Genomic DNA, 19,664 nt, shown 5'->3' with positions numbered 1-19,664 from the left:
CCATCCTCCCCTTCTCACTTTTCTCTCCCCATCTCCCCTTACTCCCATCCCACCCCACCCCCAAGATCCCAATAACAATTTTGAAAGAGCAAAAATAAACTCAAACTCTCTGACCTTTAGTCAAGGTGAAACAGGACTCATGTCTGTGGACTCTGGTAGTTGGTTATTCATACAACATCCATGCCACTATTGCAGCCATGGCCATTTGTTATACTGTCAAACTGGAAAATATGAAAGAAATAGGTGACTGTCTAGATACATGTGGCTTATCAAAGCTTAGTCCAGAGGGGCTGGAGATATGGCTCAGTGGCTAAGAGCACTGGCTGATCTTCCAGTGGACCAGAGTTTGATTCCCACATAGCAGCTCATGACTGTAATGCCAGTTCTAGAGGCTCTGACCCCTCTCTTCTGCCTTATTGAGCACCAGACACACATGTGGTGCTCTGATAGGCATGCAGACAAAACACTCATATACATAACATGAGATAAAAATAAAATTAAAAAATAAATCAAGATGATGTAAGTACTCTTGAGACCTGCAACTTCCAAATAGTCAGTAGTTAAAAATATGCCTATTAAAAAATTGGTCAACCTCAATTTTTATGAGTCTTTATTTCTAAGAGAAAACTCAAAAATTTAAAATTTCTCTTGCATGAAAATCTTTGGTGGAAATTGGGATTAATGTTTATCATCTTGTTGACTGACCTGTCTCAGCGTCTGTTTTACAGACTCTCCTGGGCTAGTGGTAAGCAGGGTCATTTGCTTTGGTTTATTTATTCCCCCCACCCATGTACTCATCCCTAGAGAATATTGAGAAATGTTAACAAAATCTTGAAGTTTTTTTTGTGTCCTGAATAATACTATATTTGTTTGTTTATTTATTTATTTTTTTAAATCTCAGGACCTGTCCAAACTTTTCTCCTCATTAATTCACTTAATTCTTGCTATAGCACTCTCTGTAAGATGACCTATGTTACCCATTTTCAGATGAAGAAAGGGAGAGTCAGGAATAGCAGTTTTCTTGCCGGTCATTCAGCAAATTGATGACAGCGCTGGGGTTCAAACCCAGATCTTGAGGTGGTGGTTTCTTTGGCACTCACTTAGGCCTCCATGTGTCTTATCTCACAGCACCCCTAAGATCTCCATTTCTCAGTCTTGTGCTTTAGTCCCTGCTCCTCTCTTTGTTCCGGCCAATTCTTTGTCTTCATGCCTGATTGGAAAACAAACAATGAGATAAGGTATGAAGATGATAGAAAGGAACCTGACCCACATTTAGATGCTCAAAAAATGTAATTTTACTACTGTATCTCATTTGAGCTTCATTGCCCCAAACTATAAAATTAATATCATTTCCCATTTTGCAGATTAGTAAACAGGCTTGAAGTAGCTAGGAACTCCCAACAGCAGTGTAGTCATCCCTTCTATAATAAGGCTACTAGGATAGAAATTGTCTGGATAAAAGATGAAGCCATAAGTTCCATAGCTAATTCTATTCTCTGTGATGCAGATAAAAAGCAAATGGGCTTTCAACAAACTGCTCCCTTCCTCATATTATCAGCATTATCTACCAAACCCTTAGCTGACAGTCTCTCTAAAAACAACTCTATAAAACCGCAAGACCCCAGGAAACACTTTGAAAAATCATTGCACTATAAACTAAGCTGCCTAGCATAGAAAAAAAAAAAAGAAAAATCAAAACTTCATCTTTTGCACCTCCAGCAAGGTTACAATCTCATTGCCTTAGCATGGTTGTTTCATTTATGTCTGAATTATGTCCTCTTAAAAACAAATACCTACTGTAGTAGTTATTCCTTCATGAAGATCTTAATGAACCTGACTCTAGAAAAATGTAATTTTATTCCCTAGTGAATATGATATCATAATCATTAGCAAACACCAATGTAATATATATGATCCCTTAGTATCCTTGACAAATATCCTATAATATACAAATCTGTAGATACTTGAATTCTTTTCAAAGAGAATTATTTTATTTTTATTTAAATGAGTATATTTTGGTTGTTTGCATACCACGTAATGCAGTATGTGCAGAGGCCAAAAGAGGTCACTGGATCCCTTCGGACTGGAGTTATCTATAGTTGTGAGCTGCCATGAGGGTGCTGGGAATTGAATCCAGGTGCTCTTAACTGCTAAGTCATTGCCCCAGACCCAGAAATTATTTTATAAAATGTTACAGTATGTACATTTAGTCTTTACACATTTTCTGTAGACTACAGTTTATGTATACTTTAGATTATCTAAAGTTCATTTTTATGCCCTCTACAATGTAGAGTTCTATAAATTATTGTCATACCATAATATTTTTGGCAAGGAAAATATAGTACATGTTCAATATGTTCCATATAGGTAAATTTCTTCTTCTTTTTATATTTCAGTGTTAGGGGTTAACAAATCTAAGGCTTTATACCCTTATTCATGACAGGCAAGCGTTGTAGCACTGAGCTAAACCCCCAGCTGAGACAAATAGTTTTTCAAATATTTTTTTATATTTGATTTATGGAACCCACAGATACTGATGGGCAACCACATTTAGAGATGTTTCTTTCCCAAATAAGCTCCCTTTATGTCTAAAAAATATAAACTATAATCTGGGATGGAAATATAAGTCATGGTACTGGATAAATAGGTCCATAAAATATTTATTAAGATAGCAGCCAATATCCAGGAGTATATTATAGAACACGTCACTTCAACAAGAGCATCTAAAAGAAGAGGATTTTATTTTCAACACATTTCTGGAACTGGTATTTATGATCCAAATCTGTGTTGTTCATTGAAAAGCAATTGTTTGAGAATTTGTTATACAATACTAAATGAGAACATAAAGAAATACAGCCTGTTGTGAATGCACTTCACATTTTCAGCTCACTTCCTATGCTTTTCCTATGTAGTGTTAGACATGACCCCAGGGGCTAAGAAAAGTTAAAGGAATTGACCCTGCCCAGAGATATTTCTTTGTTTTGTTAATAGACATGTCTGGGAGGTAAAAGAGTACAGTAAATATAACAAGGTTGCTGACGAGGTCTGTAGGAATTGGGGAGGCAGAGAGATCCCTGAGGGCTGTTTGGTAAGGGAAGTCATCAAGAAAGAAAGTAGACCAACACCAGGAATTAAGGAAGGACTATGGTTCAGAGAGGCATAGTGTCAAGATAGGGCATTGCAGTCAAATGGAGCAAAAATTTTCAAAATTCCAGCAGAGTCAAGAATGTGTAAGGCATTTGGGGAACAATGGTTTAGAATGATCTATACTGAAAAATAGGAAAGTTGACCATGAAGAGTCAGTATTACGGCTTATATCAAGAATGTATGATATCCTATATTAAGAAGCTTTTTTTTTAGTTTTTTTAAAGTTTAAGTCATTAATCTTAAACTTTTATTTTATTGTGTTGTACAAATATAAAATGAGAAGAACATATGAACCGGTATTGCAATGTGATGAACACATGGAAATCCTGAATAAATCATTTGCTAAAATTCATATAGGTGTGTTCACTCTCTTTAATAATTAAAAATGGAAAAACAATTATGCATGAAAATAAGTGAAATTTCTTAGTCAGAGAATGATGTGGATAACTGTAGGTACAATGGATTCAAAGGGAAAGCTAGCAAAAAGACTTTAAGAAGCTTTTTGTGTGGGTACATTTGGAGGTCAAAGGTTTCTTCTTCAATCAACTCTTCTCAGTCTTTTAAAATTATATTTATTTATTTATGCATTTATGTATTTATTTATGTATATGTATACATGTCACCTCACAATGGAGATCATATGGCAACTTTTGGCAATTTGTTCTATTCTTTCACTACATGGTTTTCAGGGATCAAGCTTAGGTCATCAGACCTGGTGAGATGCTTCTCCGCCGAGCCATATTGTCCTCCCTCATATTTACTGAAGGTTACTAATCTGGCTAGAACGATGGACCACTAAGCCCTACATACACCTCCCTGACCTAGGAATTTATTCACACACTTCCATGCCTGGCTTTTAAAATAAGTATGAAGGATTTAAACTCAATTCCTCAAACTTGATTGGCAAGCACTTTATGGACTGAGCAGTGTCCCTAGCCTCCACTTACACATATCTAAAATTATAAGCAATCTCTTGGAAGCAGAGAGTGGCATGGGCTTAACAGAGGCTGGGACTTAGTGGGTAGGAAGAGGAATGTTGTATTTCAGAAAGGTTTCTAATTGAGATTTTGAGTATTCTTATCATAGTAAGTACATACGGTGACTTATATACTCATTAGCTCAATTTAGCTGGTCAACCCCATGTACTTCTATCAAAATCTCATTATTTACCGCAAATATACATATATTTAATTAAAAATTTAAAATGCTAATGTAATAAATCTTATGATTTTTTTTATCACAAAGTATAATAATGAAAAGGCAGAAAACTCAGTTTCATACCCAGTTTTGAATTCTGGAACTAGAGGAGGATCCCAAACTGTACTACCGCAGGGGCCACAGGTTGGATTTGTCTCTTAAGCATTCAGTGTTTGCTGACTTGAGCTAAAAGACAATCTTTAAAGAAATTATTTAAAAGATCCTTTCTCTTTGTTATAACTCCTTTAATCACAGTTTATTCGCAACATAACAGTTTTCCCTACCCTCTTTTTAAAAAAAGAATTATATAATTTCTTTACCATTTTATTTTTAAGTTTTTTTTAAATTTTTTTAATTACTACTTCATACAATATATTGTGATCATATTCTTTTGCCTTCCCCAACCTCTCTCAGATCCTCCTCAGTTTCCTTCTCACCCGAAGACATGCTGTCCTCTCCTTCTATCTCTCTAAAAAAGACAAAAAACAAAAGGGCAAACTCCTATTGTAGCTACAGGTTCTATGCATTGGATTCTCACTGCCTTTTTTCTTTGCTTTCATATCTCCTCACTCTGTTCATTTTGCTAACTTTTTGTTCTTCATCTAACACATCCAATATATTGTTGAATGTGGGCTATTGTAATTTCTAATCCCTGGAATATTCTATGTGCATATTTTCATGTATCTTTCAAAACTCATCTCATGTATCTTTCAGAACTCATCTCAAATACCTTCTCAATAAGGCCATTTCTGACCATCCTATCTCAATTACAATCCAATATATATATATACTCTCTGCTTAATTTTTTCTGCTTTATATATTTACTCAACAATTATTGCTATATAGTGTTACTTAAATTGTAATCATTTGTCTCTTTCCATTAGAAAGGTGAGCTCTACCAGGGCAGAGATATTTTGGTTTCTTGCTATATACCTACCTCTTAGAATAGTACCAGGGCCACCTTAGATATTCAAAAAACTTCACCTAGTGAGTAAAGGCCATGTATTAGTTGTGTGACCATGAATAAGTAACTCAAAATGAGCCTCCATTGTCTTATCTCTTAAACCAAAAGACCAGATTTGCCTCCTAGTTTTGTGATGATTAAAATGAGATCGTGTTTATATCTTTCACATGCTCTTAACCAGATCAGCTAGGTGTCCAGTAAATGTTAACAAGAGTCTTGAGTAACTTAATTCAAACCACACTCTTCTACTTCTACAGAAGGCTAAGCCACCTAGGGAGAAACTATGTAGTTAGGCCCGATCATGGTAATTCCCAGAACTGCAACCACAGAAGCAACCTGCATTGCAGCTTTTTCCCTACTGATGAATGTCAGTTGATAGGCGCAGCTGAGAGGCGGCTGTGACACAGCAGAGCCTTAGCCAGTACATGGGAAATCAGGCAGAAACTAGAATATGTGTAGTTTTTTTTTTTTTTTACAAGACTGGGAAATCAAGTAATAGGCACATTTTGTTTTACTCGTGAGGAGTCAGTCACGGCAGAAATACAACTTAGATACCATTCTCCCAACACACACACCCTCTCATGTGCGAGTAACAAATGAGTGCTCTTGGATGTCCTTAAGAGTGAAGGCAATCTGAATTAGAGTTGAATTAGAGTTAGTCTGCTCACACAGAGCAATGGGAGGCGCAATTGTCAGCATCATATGGTCATTATGCTATCAGTTTTCAGATGCGGCCATTCCTAGTTAAGTCTATTCCCTTTCACCTATAAGCCCAGTGAGTTGTCAGGACTTACCAGGGCCCATGCTGCTTTCATCACCTCTGCCTGGACTTCATCCTGACTCTTCCTCACCTCACAGGTTGCTGAAATGGCTATTTCTGAAATGAAAGAGAAACTCTAGCTTCTCCATGTTCTCTTTGCACCTACTAAAGAGTAGTGTTCTGTACATACTGACTATTCTTACTATTTCTAATATCAGGCTATCGCTGTGTATTATTGTGTACTACTATTTAATTACATATACAATATCATATTAGGATCTATGTTTGATCCATAAGATCTTGCTAAATAGCTTGGCTTGGAAAACCTCATGGTACTCCAAATGTTTAGATTAGAAGCATGTACCTCATCCTTAGCCGAATACAGGAACTTTATACTCACAGTTCTTAATTACTACGGAAACCATTGCTGGATAGGTTCTTTTGTTCCCATTTTATGAAAGGGAAGCTTGATTGATTCAGGGAAACAGTTTATCATAGCCACTAAGAAAAGAACAGTGATACTTATTCCTAGATTATGCACCCACTTTTGATCCAGCATTTCCACACCTGTTAGAAAGATATACATAGATCGTCCCATTGTTGTTTTCTTGCTTTGATGGCCAAAGAAGGGGCCTCTCTGCTGGATACACCTAGACACCCAGGTTATCAGTATCAGTCTGGGTCTAATTAGGAGAAACAATTGACCCAGTAATTTTAAATACACACACACACACACACACACACACACACACACACACACACACACACACACACACTATCCTTATGGCTGAGATATAGTGAAAGGGAGAATTTCTCTACCTCTACTTTTGGATTTACACCCCACAGCACCAACACTGAGATCCAGACACTGATGGAAAAGGTAAAGCTATGGCTAACTGGGTAGACAAACATTTACTTTGCTTGCATACTCAGAAAACCACTTTGAACATTCCTAGAAGTCTACTCTTGCTGGACTTCAAGGGTTGGGACATTTTGTAGTAACTAATCACAAAACCACCTAAGAGAGGTGTGGCCAGAGGAAGCTTTTGTCTAGAAGCTAACCACCCACAGTACAGAAGCTGAACACTACGGAAGCTAATTGTCCCATGAAACATACTGGAACTAGGAAGCATGGACCTTTTCTTCTTCTCATTCCTCTTTTGTACCCTCTGACAAAAAGTAGCATCAGTATGGCTAGAGGAGGAAATCTTTTTAAAGAACGCAGATTCAATCTCACAGTTGGATAAGGCCGTGCTGCAAAATAACCCCAAATAGCTAAGTGTCATATTTGTTAAATGTTGGTCCCTGAACAGCCTCTGTTCTCCTATTCCTAGATTCTAACCAACAGAGTGGCTTTTCTCATCCAAGTCAAAATCCAATAAGCTTCTTTTCCTGATTTTAATTTGTGCTGATTTTAAGTAGTATAAATATTAAGAAAAATTGAAAAATTCATTGCTTTCATAGAAAAAATCAAAACAATATCTATATCTGTGAATTATAATCACATTTAACCCTTAATATATATTCTTATAGAAAAATAGATTTTTATAACAGATATACCAAATGTATACGTGTATACTTCCCATGCAATCATACATACAATCACACACAAATGAATACCCATTTGTCCACAGGCAGCCCCGTGTCTGCCCATGTACTTATATAAATATAGTATTGATATAGATAGAAACATTTTTGGTAGAGAACAATTTTTTTCCAATACCGTAAGTGAATTAATTCATATATGAAGTTGAAGGCTAGTAGAAAAGTCCAATGGAAGTTATAAAAACTGCTTCAAAGAAACACAGCTTTGGAATCAAGCACACTTCAGCAAAACCAAGAACATCAACAAAGGACCAAAGCAGATACTCAGGAAAGCCTCTCACTTGAAAGCACTTACAGGATATAAAATTAGCTAATATAGAATGTATCCATAATTGGAATTTAAATCATCATATATTTAAACAATATCTTTTTTCTTTGAAAATTTCATACACTGTGTTTTAAATATATTCACCCCTCCCCCAATTCCTCCCATATCAACCACCTCTACCTTTCCTTCCCTTCCCTTTCCTTCTATCTCATCTAAGTCTGAGTTTCCTTTCTCTCCCCAATCACACGAATGCCATTTTGCATATGAATACCATTCTCAACATTCTTTTGACTTGTTAAGAGTGAAACTTTGATATATCGCCTCTAAGAAAATAAGGAAAACATCTTGGCTAAACCCTACTTGTGAATCCTCAATCCCTAACAATATGGCAATATTTCACAGTGGTTAGGAGTAGAGTTTGACAAACTATAATCTGCAACCTATAACCCACCAGCCACTGATTTCGTTTATAAGGATTATTGGGACACAGCCAATTGTAACAGAGGCTATATGGCTTATAAAGTTAAAACATTTAGTATCTGGCCCTTTTATAGGAAATATTGACCTCATCTGTATAAGAACATGGAATGTGTAGCTAAGATATCTGTAGTAAAATTTGGGTTGCAGGGCCAATGGGATGGCTCAGTGGGTAAAAGTATGCAAACCTGGTGACCTGAGTCATCCTTTGTCCTCCACATATATGCTGTGGGCTTCTAATACTGCATGCTCTCAGCTCTCTCTCTCCTATTTCTCTCTTATCCACTAACAATAAACAATGAAAAATTAAAAACATATTAAATCATGATAAATTTCAAGTTCTCAAACTGATGGCATGCCTTAAGCAAGTCACTTCAAGTCTCTGAAGCTACTTCCTCATTTTCATAAAATAGAAACAACTGTACCAACTCCATAGTTTTATTATGAGAATTAAATTACATATAACACATTTATGACTGTTACAAAATTAAAGTCTAATGATTGCATAGTATTGTTACCTTTTAGTAAGCACTATGTATATTAATGAAAACAAGCATGAAGGCAATCACAGATGGTGGATTTTGGTTAGTATCACATACTGAAGGGATTGGCCTAATCAACTGTATCTTTCTTTTATTTTTGCTTCAGTACACAAAATGGAGGTTTAAAGAGACAGAAAATCGGCCTATTTATATAAAAATGCACTTGTGCCATCCATTTCCCTTAGGAGAAGCCATAACAGAGGAGGCAGAATCCCTTACTCATTCAGTTGGCAAAGCCAAAGAGAGAAAAGCAAAAAGGGTTTGAAAGAAACCTAATTCCAAACATAAATACATAATATGCTTGAGTACATACAAGCTGCTGGCATGTCCCTAATCTCTTATCACTGTTGCATTTCTGCATCCGTTAAGAAGCTTTCTGTGCTTCAGGATGATACCTTGCCAGTAATATGAATACACCACAGGTATGGTACCCCACCACCTTACTTCCTAACTCAAGTCAGCAAGGAAGTGATGAGCAACGCCAAATAAAGAAGGAAGTTTGATTTGGGTTTATATCACAGATTACTCAGGCTTTTTAAAAAAAACACATTTTTTTTTAAAATCTAGCACACTCATTTTGTTTAATATTTTGAGTTCTACAGAAGTATAAGGAAGGTTTTGATCATTTTCTTTTAAAAAAATTTCAGGAAACCTAGAGATGAAATTGTTTCTGTAAGATTTTTTTGATTAACTGAGCAGAAATCACCATGAGTTTTGCTCTCTTCATTTTGGTGGCATATCCAGAGATCCTATTCTTCCCTGTAGACATAGGTAGGAGGAGCCTTGAATAGTGTGATGTTGAATAGGATGCTGTCTATAGTGTTTAGTCTCTCCACAAATTTATGCCCATACCTTGCTTGTGAGTTTCTAGTTCCAAAAATCTGTAAAATAATTGTATTTTTCATGTGACTTTTTCATACACCTTTCATTTGTGGTTGCCCCTTCATCTTTCCTATACTGCTTATGCCATGTGTTTTCCATGACAAGACAAACAGGAAAAAAAACCCATTTGTCTTATAATAGTAAATTCCTATCTTTATGTCTCCTATGACTGTCATATCCAATCCCTTTCTTCTCTGGAATGTGGGGCTGTACCTTTGGGACACTTCAGGCTCAGTAAGAGGTGGTACACAATGAGCTCTCTTTCCTAAACTCTGTGCTTAGATAACAGTCTATTTCTCCAGCACCCAGGAAAATAGGATCCTGCATTATAGTATCTGTAAGATATTGCATGTGCACCTGGATGGCATCCTCAAAACACTGTTACACTGTTAGACACACTGCATCTTTCCCAAGGCTGACTGTATTTCATTGTTTGTCATGATCATCTGGAATTCCCCGACCAATTATTTCTACCAATGGAAGTCTTTACTACATTTTAGATCCCGGCTCAAGGAAAAGTGTTGCATGAAGATTTTCTTAATTCGAGAATCTATGAGATGGGGTAAAGTGAGTAACTATAACTTAGGCATGCATAGAAGAAGCTACAGCAGATTTTGATGGGAAAGAATAGCTGTGAACTTTGCACTGAGTTGCCCTCCATAGTAAATATATTCTATATTTGAAAACATTATTTGACATTAAAAATTTCTAAGGGAAAGCTTATATAGTTAATGGATCAGAATCATCACTTGAACGAGGCTACTGCTTTTCCAAGAAACATTAGAAGTTTAAAACACTTCTTAATGCATATCAATTTTAAAAATAATGAGTTCCTTGTGACATATTCACTCATGGATATATTTTGATTCTATCCACCCACCCTGTTAGTCTCTTTTATCCTGCTTTTGTCTTCACTGTGATCACAGGCCCTTTCCTCTTTAATGCCTTTTCAACTTTCCAGTCTTCTTTTTCTAGATTCTACAGGAAAGAAAATGTACGGTAGCTGAATTTCTGAGTCTGGTTTATTTTCCGCAATCTCTAGTTACATTCATTTCTTTGCATCAAATGTTTTAGCTCTTCCTTAAGCCTGAATGGTATTTCTCTCTTCCTGCCTCCCTCCCTCCTCTCTCTCTCTCTCTCTCTCTCTCTCTCTCTCTCTCTCTCTCTCTTTCTCTCTCTCTCTCTCTCTGTCTCTGTGTGTGTGTCTATACGTCTGTGTGTTATATTTTCTTTATTTTACATTTGATGGGAATCTGGCCTGACTTGGTAGCTTAGCTGTTGTGGACAGTGTTGTGAAACACACTGGTAGGCTGACTGTTACATTTTGAAAATATCCTCATGGTCCCATATACTGTTGGCTGGGTCCACAGCTTGTGGAACTGTTTTGAGAGGCGCGTTAGGAGATCAGGCTTAGATGGAGGCAGTACTCACTAAAAGCCAAGTTCTTGAGGTATCCTGTCTACGCCCTTCTTTCCTTTGGCCTCATCCTAATTTTTGACTGTCATGATGTGAGCTGCACTGCCCTGCCAGGCCCTCCCAGCCATGATGGATTGAAACCTCTAACACATGAGGCCAGATAATCTATCATTTCTTAATTTGTGGGTAACAGTCACTCAAGAATTATGGTTTCTTAAACACCTGGAAAAAATGAAAATGCGTTATATACCAAATAACAGAGTGATTATTTCTACGTGTTGAGATTAAAGGTGATGTTTGTTTTCTCAATTCAGGTTCTGCCCCTTACTGATTATATGATGTTTAAAAGGCTGGAGAGATGGCTCAGTGGTTAAGAGTACTATCTGCTCTTCCAGAGTCCCCAGGTTCAAGTTCAGTGCCGACTTGGCAGCTCACAACCATTTGCACCTCCAGTTGTAAGGGATCTGACTTCTAACCTCCACTGGCTCTGTACTCACACAGTACATAGACATACATGTGGGTAAAACTCAGACGCATAAAATAAAATAATAATGCAAGAAAATAAAAAGGACATTAAAACTCCCTGGTTTGTTTCCTTATTTACAAAGACAAATAATATAAATGCTTCTTGACTCAGGAGGGAATTTCTCCTTCCACCCATAAAACAAAACAAAGCACCCTGTAAGAAACTGAAAGAGTAATTAAAAGTGCGCTGGATGGACTCAACATACACATACACAGTGTAGAGTATGTGTTGTTTACTATGATGATCGTGTGGCTGCCTGGGAGCTGTGGCTCACTGCCAGGGCTCAGCATGGGGAAAGCACATATCAAAATTCAGAGTATGATTTCACTGACTATGCATCAAATTTGCACCATTATAAAGCTGAGAAACTGAAGTCAAGCCATAGCAAATTGGAGAATATCTGTAATGGTCTCAATAACACAGGGTTGTTGGGGTTAGAAGAAATAGCAATTTTTAAACAGGCATAAAATCAAAGGCATTCAGTACACCGTTTTGCCCTTGAATTTTTGTATTTTGCCATGCCCATGGCTAATTTGCTCACAAAGAGTGCAGTATTCAAACAAAATAGAGACAACAACCTGTGTCAGTTCAGAAATAATACCACGTTAATCCCCAATCGACAATTTAGAGCTCTTTAAATAAAATTACTTGTTACAATGAAGAATCCGTCCACCCAACTGCTATCTCCTTTCAGCGTATTTACAGTAGAATTTCTTTGGTGCTTCTTTAAGCTTTAAAATGTTTTTTTTTAAGCCATCAAAAGTATAAGGGATTTTCTTATGGAATTTTAGAGTAGACTTTGATTTGGTTAATCCCTGTTGCCTACTGCTCCTCACCCATGTATCTCATCCAGCCCCTCCTTGTATCGTCAGTATTTCCCTTTCATGTCATATGTATTCTGTTATACTTTTTGCACCTTCTTGCTTAAACTCATTTTCCCTGTTTTATGGTATTTTTTATAGTTTCATGTCCTATTCTCATATTAACTGTCCCATAAATATATATATATAAAAATAGAAAGTAGGATCCTCATATAAAAGAGAACATGAAGTATTTGTCTTTCTGAACTGGAGTCATCTCATTTAATAATTTGCAGAGCTACCCATTTTTCTGAAATCATAGTAATTTCATTTTTCTTTATAATTGACTAGTGTTCCATAGTCTATATGTGTCATATATCAGTTGCTGGACAACTAGGCTCTTTTCATGTTCTGGCTGTTGTGAATAAAATGGCAATGAGCATGGATGAGCAAGTATCTCTTCAGTAGGCTATAGAGTTCTTTGGGTATATATCCTGAAGTGGTATTGCTGGATTATATGGCAGTTCTATTTTTATTTTTTTATAGACACTCTCACACTGATTTCCATAGTGGCTGTAACAGTTTACATTCCCCCCCCAGCACTAGATAAGGGTTCCTCCTTCTCCACATGCTTGCCAGACCTTGCCCTTTATTTTCTTGGTGATAGCCATTCTGACAAAGGTGAGATGGAATCTCAGAGTAGTTTTAATTTGCATTTCCCTGATGGCTACAGACGAACACTTTTAAAGATAGTAGTTATTTGTCTATTTGTGTTTCTTTTGAAAACTGCTCAGTTCATTGGCTCATTTATTGATAGAAAGTTTTGGATTTCTATTGGGGTTTGACTTTTATAGCTCTTCATATATTCTAGCTATGTACCTCTTATTTAGAGATAAGCTGGCAGAAATATTGTCCTGTTGCGGTGCCAGCTTCCTCTGTTGTGCAGCAACCTTTTACTTTCATGTAATCTCATAGGTCAATTCTTGGGGAACGTTTCCTGAGCTAGTGGGTTCTATTCAAAAAGTTCACATCTCTACCTACGTCTCAGTGTTCCTCTATAATTTTTTTCTCTAGATGCTTCATCACTTCAGTTTTTTTTAAAAATATGAGTGTGTAAGTGTTTGTGTGTGTGTGCACACGTGTGCACGTGCACATATATGTTTCTATGTGCAGGTATGTATGCATGTGTGTTAATGCCAAAGACAACCTTGAGTGTTGTGGTTTGAATATCTCCCATAGACTCAAATATTTGAATGGAGTTGTTGGAACTGTTTGGGTAGGATTAGGAGATATGGTCTCATTGGAGGAGATGTGTCACTGGGGGTGGGCTGTGAGGTTTCAAATCTCACACCATTCCTAATCAGCACCCCCTCCCCACCGCTGCCTTGTACTTTTGTATGTGATGTAAACTCTCAGTTACTGCTCCAGAGCTGTGCTTGCTTGCTTGCTCTCATGATCTCTACCACGATCGCTATGGGCTCTCTTCTCCTCTGAAACTGTGACCCCCACCCTGAATTAAGTGCTTTCTTTCATAAGTTGTCTTGGTAATAGAGTTTTGTCACAGCAATAGAAAACTAAAGCAGGTGTCATACTGAGAAATAGCCTCAACTTCCTGTGAGGCCAAGTCTATCATTGGCCTTGAATTCTCCAATTAATGTAGACTGGCTGGCCAGCAAGCTCCAGGATCTTTCTGTCTTTTTTTATTTATTAGATTAAAAAAAAAACACCAATCCAAGTTCCCACTCCATCCTATCCTCCCATGTCCTCCACACACCTTCCCACCCACCCCACCCAATCCTTAAAGAGGGTAAGACACATTGCTTTTTGGAAGGTCCAAGGCCCTCCCTACTATATCTAGTCTGAATATCTTTCTGTCTTCTTATACTCACTGCTGAGATTATGTGTATGTACAGCCCTGGCTCGACTTTTCTTTTCAAGTCTACTTCACCAGTTATGAGCATCACTATGCCATCATATTAGCAGTTTCCATTGCTTTGTACTTTTGACATCTTAGTTTGGATATAGCCTGATGATGTTCTTCTCTGATTATATCCATTTGGGGCCTAAATGCTGCCCATGCTTGGATGTCTATTTCTTTCTCTAGATTTGGAAGATTCTTAGCTGTCATTTTATTAAATAGGTTGAATGAATTTGAAACTTCTTAGAGATTTTACTCATGTTCATTAATTTTAATATATATGTGTGTGTGTGTGTGTGTGTGTGTGTGCATGTGTGCATCTGTGTGTGTGTGTGTGTGTGTGTAGAGCTTTGTTCTACTTTGTCTTATTTGCCTTCTGTTGTGTTTTGTTGTTGAACAGATTGATTATTTCCAGAATATCTCCTGGTGCTTTTCAGCATCTCAGCATCCATCTTGCTGAACTGTTGCTCTATGTATGTAAAAATTTCCTCCAAGTTGCTGATTATTTCATCCTCTTTGTTAAATTTCTTGTCTAGGTCCTGAATTTATATAGTAACGTTCCTGTCGATATCTTTTATTTGAGCGATGTATAGAATCGTTGATTCATTTGAAAGTAGGAATCTGAAATGCTTATCTTGCTTCTTAGCTATCTCTCTATCTTTTTTTAAAAACTGTATTGAGAAGTTGTCACCTTGTGGAGGTGTTGTGATGGAATGCTATCTCATGGCTTTTTTGTATTTATTTTTTGTGTTCTGTACATCTGTTGGGATGAATGCATCCTCTGATTTTTAGTTTCTCAATAGGAAAGCCAGCTGCAGCAAGAAATGTGACAGTTTGGCAGGAGTTTTAGTGTTAGCTGCAAGAGAAAGATACTTGCTCAGTTAACTTTTTCTTCCCAATTGAGATGAGAGACAGCAGCATTAGGGTACTCTGGTTGGGGAAAGTATAGTTTAACAGTCATTTAAAAAAAGGGCTAAGGGTACCAATGTTTAGGTTAGTGATGTGAAAAGGGAATGTTAAAGGAGGAAGAAGAGGTAAAGTAAGGACGAGAAGGAAAGTATATGGATTCGAAGTATGCAAAACACCAGGAAAATATTCAACATTAGTCTTAGAGAAAAGCAAGAACAGATATAAACTTTTCCCCAACAAGATACAGTTTAGAAACCAACAACTGGACTTCTGAAGTACAAAGATGTACATACTAAAACAACTTAAAGTGATAAGTTTGCATTTATGCAATAAAAAACCAAAGAAAATAATAAATGTACCACATACTATTCTAATTCTACTACTGCCTCAATAGTTGTTTTGAAGGAAAAGATCTACTTTCCTGGGTGATGAGCCCATCTGCTTCAAAGATCTATCTTACACTTCACCCAAAGCTCTAGATATTTTGTTGTCCAGGACAAATATATGTGTGTGCACACCCCCTACACACACACACACACACACACACACACACACCCTGCCACTTCCATACTGCTTTTTTTTGTATCTGCAGCCACCTGTCCCCTCTATTTACTGTGAACTGTACTTCTAGTTTCAGCAGCAAACTGAAATGTCTCCCGCTGAGTACTTTCCTACACACCAAGGTATCTTCCTTGCAGGCCTTCCCCCCCAATAGCTGATTTTTCTTTCCCTTGAGCTCCCTTAGCACACTGTTCTCATCTCTGTTAGAGTGTTGCACATGATTTAGTATCATCCAAACATCTGTCTTTATCTCCAGAGCATGGGCTAGAGAGAACAAGCCGTTAATCTTATGTATGTTTGAAATCTGACATTCTAGCATTATTCCAGATGTATAGTGATCAGGACATGCTCAGTCAATGAACGAATGAATGACTATAGTATGGAGAATTTTTATCTTACAACTTCAAGTGGAAAGTTGAGCTCTTCTTGATGTGGAAAATTGTATGGGCTTGGAGTTTGTATTTTTAATACCATGGCAATTCCTGTAAAGTAAGGGTTAGGGAAACTGTTGAGAGTTGGGAAGCAAGAATGATTGCACAGAGAAAGGAGACCTAGAAAGTGAGATCACTGATGATGTATTTAAGCATTGCTCTGTGGGTATTGAGTTAAACAAAATAGAGGCAACTACGGATACTGTCTTGTTGGAAGAATCAGGGTTCTATTAGACACCTTTCTCACCACAGGATTTCCACATCCTCTTGCTCTATCTTCTGTCCCAGCTCAACACTGTGTCTTTCACTTCTCCCAAGTGTTAGGCTTTTGCCAGAGTATTAGTACATTATAACAAAGACTAGGCATAGAAAAGAGCTGTCCTCTACTATTGTCCTCAGTTAGGATGTGTTATCCGTCCTTGGAGTGCAAATTCTCCATCCTCTGTGAAGATAGTCATGAGAAAAGACTATTTTGTGATGGCTTCTGATACATTGTCTGAGTTACCATGTTACAGGGTAAAGACAGAAATGCTTTTGCTTGTGATTATTCTCCATTTCGCAACTACAAGGAACATACTTGTAGTTGAACAAATTGGGTTGGTTATTCAACTCAGTAAGGGAGAATAGACTTAAAAAGCTAAATAAAACTACAAGTTAAATATTTTATTCCATCAATCCATTTCCCTGAAGTGACTGGGCATAAACTCCACTGGGGAAGAAATGTATAACTCTTCATGTCTATAAGAAATGATTTCTCAAGAAACAAATTATGGTGTTCATTTCTTCATAGTTTCTTTCAAAAAATTCAAGGATAAGAAAAATTTCTTATTGATGCACTTATATGCATGCACAGTGTTTCACAAAATAACATGCTTTCAATACATTACTTGATACTCAGGATAAGCTTTATTTCAATCTTTGGAGGGATAAATTGAATGTGGTAGGGTTCACTAAACACTTTGCAGCATTACCATCATTCCCCTCTTCAGCACAGAGGTCTCCCTGCTCCCTTTCTCTTCAAAGTGTTATGTTAGATCATTGAAATCTCACTCTCGTCATGGGAACTTTTGACTTCTCCTGCGAATTGAGCCACACAATGTTTTTTTAATGACTATTCCTGCCTGCAGGAGCTATTAGTAATTGAGCAGTTAGCCACTGCTCAATGGGTCATATCTACCTCGAACCACTATGCTTTTGCCTGTAAAGAAAAAAATGTGGTAGGGTTGCTGTGGAATTAAAGGGTATAACTGATAACAACTAAGGTAGCTGATTGTTAGTAATAGTAGAACCTGATGTTACTGGTTGCTAAGTGTGTCAGTCTTGACTTCAGAGGAATTCAGAGCTTGCTGCATGTAGATATGATGACCCTGGCTGGTGCAAACATATGGACCTGACAATGTGGGTTTGGGTGGAAGGTCCCTGTTGAAACTTCTTTATCTTATTCCATCACCTACCACACAAAGTTAGTTCCTGCTTGAACTGGGTCCTTGTTTTTCCCATGGAGCCTTCTCAGATACTACTATTGTTCTCTCATTGTTCGGCTTGTCTGACCTTCCCCCTCTCCTTAAGTGTGAGTGCTGACCTGCCCTCTACAGCAACTCACTGGCCACTGTCTTAACAGTGATGGGTAGTGTTAGTCACAGACCCTAGTTGTCAAATCCATATTGCAGCTCTGTTGATTTGTCACGTCATGATATTGTCATGTCTACCCCATAGGACCAAGACAAGAGCCAAGAATGTCAGAATGAGCCCAGCAGTAATTTGGTAGTAGGTCGGCAAAGGTGATATAAGGAGAGGGTATGGGACAGGTTGAGACTCTATCCTAAATGGGGCAGTTTATGGCCTACAAGTATGCAAGGCAGCATTTGAGGTCATAGAAGCCAACACTATCTGTTGGAGAAGGCAGAAGCCAAGTAAAAGTCCATGAAGGAAGTAGATCAGCAGACTTAGTCTTAGTCTTAGTCAGAGATCAGGAGGGCAGTAATACAGAGGAAGCTTGGGATGTGGAACCCTCAGAATAGGAGGAGGGTTGTGATTTGGTAGTAATAAACAACACCCGATTTCCATGTCTGTAATTTCTCCATATTTGGCCTCTTTCATGCTTCTGGATCTGGTTTACTTCATTGTGTATTGCAGCTGAACAACTCCTACACCCTGATTCTGCTCAACGGTGATCTACGATCATGAGACCTCGCATCCATAATGGCTCGAGCCGGTTTTCCCATAGGCGAAGAATGAGGGTTCTCTCCCAGAAGTTCACTGTCACTGGCCTCATTCTCTTCCTGGTCCTGTGCTTTGGCCTAGGCCTGGGCCTGGGCTTGGGTTTGGGCCTGGGTTTGAACCCAGGTTTTGGCTTAAGCCTTGGCCTGGGCCTTGGTACAGGCCTGAGTATCAGATTGGGTCAGAGCCTTGACGTGCCCCGGATGGCCTCCTTGGATAGAGTACACGAGGAGTCAACTAACAATGTTGCTGTGGAGGGCAGTTCTGTGGCATCTATCATGGACATAACAGATGAGAACCTTGGTCGGATCTCAGATGTAAGGGGTAAGAAATCCAAGTGGAGCCCCACTCTCTGTACCAAGCATGAGATGGAACACAACAGTAGGAGGCGGGAAGTGGGGAATGAGTTCACAGGATGGTACACAACAACAGGGTTGCTGGAGATTTTCATAAGCAGCCTCTGAAGAGGTGGCAGATATTGACTATCCCCAGTGTTGATGAGGATGAGGATTGGTAGGTGGCATCACCTCCAATGTGAGGCTGGATGTGCTGGAATAAAAGCTCAGTTCACTCAACACCTTTGCAATTTTGAGGGAGCATCTGCTACTCTCATGTTTAGTGAGACAGCAGAGACTCTCAGTGCTGAGAGATTCTCATGAGCCCACACATGCATGTCAGTGGGAAGTCGGTGTTCAGCCAGAAGCTTGGCAGAAAAAGGAAAGGAAGGCCCAAGGAAAACCAGCATTGCTGTACTTCCTTTTGGTTGGTCACTTCTAAAAGTGCAAAGATTCTTAGAAAGTTGGTTCACCACATGACGAGCTGGTTCAGAAGCATTTGCTGGAAAGAATATGCAGCAGTTTGAGGAAACAATTAGTTTCACTGTAGAATTTGTCTTTGAGCTAAACAATTATCTTCCCCACAACATTATGCCCAAGTCTAGAGATTGCCACCAGCTCCAATGACTGATCCCTTCTTTCTCAAAGGAGAAATTTATCAATAGTATTGACTGGGAGACTTATTGGGAACCACAGAGAAACAGCA

This window comes from Microtus ochrogaster, chromosome X, assembly GCF_000317375.1.
Source record: "Microtus ochrogaster isolate Prairie Vole_2 chromosome X, MicOch1.0, whole genome shotgun sequence".
NCBI lineage: Eukaryota > Metazoa > Chordata > Mammalia > Rodentia > Cricetidae > Microtus > Microtus ochrogaster.
This window is presented reverse-complemented; position numbering follows the sequence as displayed.